Genomic DNA, 7737 nt, shown 5'->3' with positions numbered 1-7737 from the left:
TATTTATAGGATATAAGTACAATAATTCAATACATGTGCATAATCACCCAATTTAAAAAACAACCCAAGGTTTATGGGAGGTCATGGCTTAAGAGGTAGAATTCTTGCCTAGAAAACCCCACTACCACCAAATGTGTATCACACTTCTTCTGTGTTCTTAGATCTTCTGTCTAATTTTCCATTATAATCAACTGTGCCTTGTAAAACTATGGGAAGGACTGCAGGTCCTGTGTATATCTGTGTTCCCCTCTCTGCACATGCAGCTAGACCACCACATTTGCCAGCACACTCTTCTCTTGCAGTTAGGTCAAACATGTGATCAAATTCTGGCCAGTGGAATTTAAGCAGATGTGCTATGTGGTACCAGTAGACAATCAGAAAAATACATTATTCTTGGAATTTCCAAAAAGGGAACATTAATGGAAATTATTGCTTGCAGAAAAGCTGAGAGTTGGGAGCCTAGGGTGTGGCTCAAGTGATAGAGTACTTGCCTAGCATGCACAAGGCCCTGGGTTCAATTCCCAGTATGGCACCAAAAAAAAAAAAAGAAAGAAAGAAAGAAAAGGCTAAGAGCCAGGCACCGATGGCTCACACCTGTAATCCTAGCTATTCAGGAGGCAAGATCAGGAGGACTGTGGTTCGAAGCCAACCTGAGCAAATAATTCATGAGACCCTAACTTGAAAAGCCCTTCACAAAAATAGGGCTGGTGGTGTGGCTCAAGCCGAAAGGCCCCTGAGTTCAAGCCCCAGTACCACACACACACAATAAAAGCTGAAAGTGAAAAATAATAATCTAGTGATGAAATCCAGGATTAGAAGCTTCAGAAATCACCTACCACCTGTAAATCTGGGAGAATAATGGGAAGAAGTGCTGTCACCAGGAACAGAACTCTGGAGGAGGTGTCATCTGGGCTGTTGATGGGACCACAGAGGAAGCCCTTCATCTTGTGCTAGATCTACTGAAAGGTCAAAGACACCACAAAGTACCACTGGGATCATGAAGAAGAGACCCTTAGCAGATGTTATGATTTCATACTTGGCTCTAAATGATGCTGAGATTGAGGAAGAAGCTATGCCTAGGGGTAATAGGAAATTTAAAAACCACTCTTTCAAGGCTAACTGCTGCTGCTGCAGAAATTTTCACAAAATGACATAAATGAACCCACTTTCTACCTTTCTATCTCTGAAACTGACCAGAAGCCAGCTGCCAAGGGAAGTTGGGAAATAAAGTTTTCTACTTGAAAACTACGTAGATGAACACAGAAGGGACTGGTAGACCTAAGGACAAAAGCAAAGAGGCAGGTGACATGCAGAAAGCCAGGCTGATGAGAGCCTGGAACACCATGCTGAGGGGTTTGGACTTTGTTCTTGAGGCAAAGAGAAGCCTTCTAAAGAAGAAATAGATAAAGTTTCTTGGAAATTTAATTGGACCTGAGTGTTTTAAACATTTAAAACAAAACAGGAAGACAGCCTGTCACTTACACCTGCAATCCTAGCTACTCAGGAGGCAGAGATCAGGAGGATCATGGTTTGAAGCCAGCCTGGGCAAATAGTTTGCAAGATCCTATCCTCAAAATACCTATCACCTCAAGTGGTTCAAGGTGTAGGCTCTGAGTTGAAGCCCCAGTCCCCCCCCAAAAAAAATTAAAATCATGAGGTAAAACTGATTTTATAGCTGTTTCTTCAGTCTTAACTTTGCTGAGAATAGTTCTTTATAAGTCAGTTCTTTTTATTTTCCTTTTTGTACTGGAGTTTGAACTCAGGGCCTTGTGCTTGCTAGGCATGTGCTCTACCACTTGAGCCACACCTCTAGACCCTACAGGTTAGTTCTTAATGGTTACATAATATCAAGTGAAATACACTATAAATTTTATAATCTTTTACAACAATGCAAACAAGGAACAGGATGATAAAAGGGAAGCTTTACTAGACCCTAAGGTATTTAGATATCAGACACCAAATGAATTTTAAGAAAGGTACCCTGTAGGAATATTAAAGTTATTGAAAACTTACTCAGAACTTTTGAATATCTTCTCATCAACAATATAAAAAGTCCCAAAGTAGAGATAAAAGGAAAATGTATAAGGAGTCCTCTGGAGAGATTTAAGCTGAGCCCTGGTGAGAAAGTTTGGACAAGAGCTTTTCCTTTTCCATTCAAGAGAATTGGCCTTCAATGGGGTCACTTGAGAGCTAATAAGATTCTCTTCTAGTAAGGAAGACCTAGCAGACTAGCGTTTGAAATAAACAGAGCAGAGACCTGCTCACTGGTAGCTGTCCTAATGATGGCAAGAGGAGAGGGGAAAAGCTGGGGGTCTGCACCCTCAGGGCTTGTGAGAGTTTCCTATGAATGAGATGTGAGCCTAGAACTGCTTTGAATTCTCTCCAAGAGGGGTTTCCTAAGGGCTTGTATTCCAAAAGAAGACCATCATGTTATGGATTGAACTGTGTCCAATACATACCACAAATAAAAAGAAAAAAACAACAACAGGAGATGAAGGAACAGTTCAACTGCTTGAAATTCATTATCTGTATCAGCTGTTTCTCAACCAGGGATAATTTTGTGCTCCTGGGAACTTTGGTAATGTCTGAGACTATTGCTTGGTTTTCACAGAAGCCAAGGGTGGTGTGCTGCTGGTCTCATTAGTAGAGGCTAATAGTAGGTATACTGCTAACTAGCCTGCAATGCACAGGACAACAATTTATGTGGCCTCAAATAACAAGAAATCTGAGCTTGAAAAACCCTAATCTATGTCATGGAGAAAAAAAAAATATTAAATACCTGTCAGAAGACTCTAGGATGATAGCACAGCTCTGTGGATATATAAAATACTAAAAACTATTGAATTGTACACTTCAAGTAGGTTAATTATAATATACACAGATTATATTTCAATAAAATTATTATAAAACAATGGGTATTGCAATATATAAATAAATTTATAATAGAAAAATTAGCATATATAACCAATATATTAAATAAGTAGGATTCACAGAAATTAATTAGGAGGAAACTTTATTTTTGTATCCCTGGTGACTTCACAATCTGTCCATTGGAAGTTCTTCCCTCCCAGGTAATGAAATTTCTATGATCACTTCATGTGACCAAACAGCATCAATTTAGAAATTAGAATAGTCTTATGTATCAATCAAAACTATGAATTTGATCTAAATTTTCATTTGACTTCCCCCACCCCAGTTGGGTTTTTCTGCAGCTAGACAGAGGGCAATGAGCTGACAATTTCACCCATCAATATCATCTTCTCTGTAGGGATTAAGGGAATCAGGAGATGAGGGTTGAAGGGTGAAAGGTAAAGGAGAACCACAAACACTTACTTAACTGAGATGGATGTGAATTCATACTTTCATCTTATATAACTTATGTTTAGCATTTGGAGCAACTACCAGGCTACTTTCCAAGGTGAATGGAATATTTTACATTCTCACATGAATGAGAATTCTAATTTTTCTACATTGCTGCCTATATTTGTTATTATGTAGCTTTTTCACAATTATAACCATTCTAATGGTGTAAAATGATATCTAATTATGATTTTGATTTTCATTTCCTTGATGACTAATGACGATGAATATATTTTCTTGTCCTTATTAGACAATTGTTTCTCTTTTTTTGGAGAAATGTCTGTGCATTGTCTTTGCCCATTTTTCATCATTTTTATTAGCATGTATTAATTGTACAAAATAATGGGTTTCATTATGATCCTTTCATGCATGTACATAATGTACTATGATCATATTCACCCCCATTACCCACTGTTTCCTTTGCTTATTTTTAAATTGAGTTATTTTTCTTTTAATTATTGAGTTGTAAGAATTCTTTACACATTCTAGATTTAAGTCCCTTATCAGATACATGATTTGTAAATATTCTCCCTATTCTCTGTCTTTTCTTGCTGGTGTCATTTGACGCACAGAAGCTTTTAATTTTGTCCCTTTGGTGTTATATCTAAGAAGGCTTTGCCTAACCCATGGCTCTGAAAATTTACTCCTACATTTTCTTTTACAGTTTTAGCTTTAATACTTATAGTGTGTTAGAGTTTTAGTTTTTACATTTATGTTAAGTTAATTTTGTGTATGGTATGAGAATGACCAATTTTCATTCTTTTGCGTGTGACTAGCCAGTTGCCTCAGCAACCAACATTTGCTGAATACATTCTTCTTTCCCTACCTGAACTGTATTGGCACCATAGGTGAAATTTATTTGATCGTCAATGAAAGAAAAGATTTCTAGATTCTCAATTCTACACCATTGATCTATGTATCTATTCTTATGTGAGTACCACATGGTTTTTGTTTATTTGTTTGTTTGCTTTTTAGGACTGGGGACCATACCCAGGGCCTCACACATACTAGACAAGCATTCTATCATGAAGCTACACTCCCAGTCCAATGCACTGTTTCAATTACTGTAGGTTTGTAGAAAATTCCAAATTTAGAAGTATGAGTCCTCTATGCTTTCTTTTTCTGATTGTTTTGGCTATTCTGAGTTCCTTGCATTTCCATATGAATTTCATTATCAGTTTACAATTTCTACAACAAATGCTTCTGGGATGTTGATTAGTATTACATTGAATGTATAGACTTATTTGGGAAATATTGCCATCTGAATATTGTCTTTAAATTCATAATCATGAATATCTTTCCATTTACTTGTCTTTTTTAGTTTCTTTCCAAGATGTTTTATAACTTGGTGTATGAATCTTACACTTCTTTAAATTTATTCCTAAGTGTTTTTATTCTCTCTGATGCTATTATAAATAGAATTTATTATGAAAATATAATGTCTTTGCTTTCTTAATTTCAGTTTTGGATTATTCATTGCTAATGTGTAAAGTATAATGAAATTTTTAAGTATTGATCTTATATCTGGCAAGCTTAATGGACTTCTTTATTATCTCTAATAGTATCTTTGTGGATTCCTTAGATTTTTCTACATACAAGATCATATCATCTGAAAACAGAGTTTTAGTTCTTCCTTTCCAATCTGGATGACTTTTAATTCACTTTCTTTAATTATCCTGGCTAGGACATCCAATACAATATTGAATAGAAGTAATATGAGTAGGCATCTTTATCTTGTTCCTGATCTTAGGGAGAAAAAACTCAGTCTTTTACTTGAGTAGGGTACCACCTGTAGTTTTTCTGTAACTTTCTTTTGGGGAGGTAGGAGGACTGGGGTTTGAACTCAAGGCTTCATGCTTGGTAGGCAGGTGCTCTTCCACTTGAGCCACTCCACTAGCCCTTTCTGTAACTTTCTTAAGGAAGTTTCTTTCTATTTCCAATGTGTTGAATATCCAAGCTTTATATCACATGAAAGTGTGATATTTTGTCAAATACTTTTTCTTTTTTTCATTTTTCTTTTATTATTCATATGTGCATACAAGGCTTGGTTTATTTCTCCCCCAAATACTTTTTCTATATCTATTGAAGTGATTATGTGGTTTTTGTCATTTATTAATACAATAGTTCCAATCATTGATTTTCTGGTATCAAACCAAGATTGCATTCCTCACATGAATCCCACATGATTACAGGGTATAATCTTTTCATAATTTGTTAGATTTGGATTAGTAACTCTTTATTGATAATTGATCATTTTTATTTGCAATTGCTAGTTTTGTATCTGTATTTATAATGTGATATTGGTCTATATTTTTCTTGTGACGTCTTTTGTTTTCATGTCAGGTAATACAGGCTCTACGAAATTAGTTGGGAACTGTTCTCTACAATTCTAATTTCTGTGATTAGTTGGTATTAGTTCTCTTTAAATGTTTAACAGAATTTACAAATGAAGCTATCTGGGTCTGAACTTTCTTTGTAGAAAGAAAGCTCTACAAAGAAAGTTCCAATTCAATTTTTCTATTTGCCATAGGTCCATTCAAATTTTCTACTTCTTTTTTATTTAGTTTTGGTAGTTTGTGTCTTTCTAGAAATTTTTCAATTTCATTTGAGTTATCTTAGTAGCATTACTAGCATATAATTGTTCATAGCACTGAGGTACAATACTCTATATTTCTGTAAGGTCTATAAAAAGTCCACTCTCTTTCAATTCTAATTTTAATGTGAGTCTTCTTCCTTTATTTCTCAGTCCAGCTAAACTTGTCAACTTTAGAGAAACAACTTTAAGTTGTATTGATTCTCTTTATTGTTTTTCTATATTTTACTGATTTATCTCTACTTTAATCTTTATTATTTCCTTCCTTCTGCTACCTTTAGGTTTTGTTTGTATGACTGTGTATGTGTGATACTGGGATTTGAACTCCGGGCATTCACCTTGAACCACTCCACCAGTCCTTTTTTGTGAAGGGTTTTTTCAAGATAGGGTCTCTCAAATTATTTGCCCAGGCTGGCTTCAAACCATGATCGTTCTGCCTCCTGAGTAACTAGGATCACAGGCATGAGCCACCGGCACCTGGCTTACCTTTGGGTTTTGTTTGCTCCTTTTCTAGTTGCTTACAATAAAAAGTTAAGCTATAATTTTTAAGATTTTTCTTCATTTTTAATGCAAACATTTACAACTATAAATTTCTTCAGAATGCTGCTTTTAGTGACATATTTTGCATACGTTGATGTAATCTGAATTTTTCATACTTGATGTGGAGTAACATCTGGCCTATCCTAAGAATGTTCAATGTGCACTTGAGAATAATGTTTTTTCTGTTGTTGAGTGGAGCATTTTCTTGCTTTTTAAAAATAGGGGTCTTGCTATACTACCAGGATTGGCCTCGAAATTGTGATCCTTCCACAGCTGTCTGAGTAACTAAGACCACAGGCAAGTACCATTGTATCTGGCTGGATGGAACATTGGTGGCACTGGGGTTTGATGCAGGGCCTCATGCTTGACAGGCAGGCACTTTTACTGCTTGAGCCACTCTGCCACCCTAGGAGCATTTTTATAGATATCTGTTTGGTCTGGTTATGCCATAAAATGTTCAAGAGTATATTAGCTTCCAAGCTGGGTATGGTGGCTCACACTTGTGAATCCAGGTACTCAGGAGGAGAAGATTGGGAGGATCACAATTCTAAGCCAATCTGGGCAAAAAACTTAGGAGACCTTATCCCAACAAATTAGGTGGACATGGTGTCCTCAGCTTCTGGGAGGTATAAATAGGATTGTGGTCTGAGGCTGTCCCTGGGCAAAAACACAAGCCCCTACCTGAAAAATAAATAAAGTAAAAAGGTCTAGGGCTGGTGGAATAGCTCAAGCGGTAAGAGCACCTGCTTAGAAAGCATGAGATCCTGCGTTCAAACCCCAGTGCTGCAAAAACAAAACAAAACAAAAAAAGGTGGGGGCTGGGCATGTGATTTAGGTGGTAGAATACCCCTATCAAACAAGAAGTCCTTAGTTCAAAAAAAAGACAACATATTAGTTTCCTATTGCTACTGGAATCAATTGTCACAAATTTAGTGGCTTAGAACAGTACATATTTGTTCTCTTACATCTGTGGAGAATAGAGGTCTGCAGTTTACTGGGCTAGGGTTGTGGTGTTTATAAGGCTGGTTTGTTCTGGAGGTCCTTAAAGGAAAGTACACTTCCTTGCTTTTTGCAGCTCACTGTTAGGCCTCAATTTGACATCATTTATGCCATCTTAAACTCTGCTTGATCCTAGAGTTGCTTGGCTCCAGTAGAGACATCCCCCCCACCAACCAGGAAAGTCTTGTTTCCCAGCACCTTTGCCAGAACACAGGCCTAGTTCTTTGACTACACCTAGCAATGGA

The 7737-nt window shown here is 36.6% G+C and overlaps 1 pseudogene; it reads left to right on the top strand.

The window, feature by feature from the left end:
• The first annotated feature begins 997 nt into the window (after window positions 1–997).
• LOC109698225 (small integral membrane protein 12-like) overlaps window positions 998–7737 on the top strand; it is a 30442-nt pseudogene continuing 23702 nt past the window's right edge.

The sequence above is a fragment of the Castor canadensis genome, chromosome 3 (assembly GCF_047511655.1).
Source record: "Castor canadensis chromosome 3, mCasCan1.hap1v2, whole genome shotgun sequence".
Classification (NCBI taxonomy): domain Eukaryota; kingdom Metazoa; phylum Chordata; class Mammalia; order Rodentia; family Castoridae; genus Castor; species Castor canadensis.
Note: the sequence above shows the minus strand (reverse complement) of the source record. Positions and strands in the feature narration are given on the sequence as shown.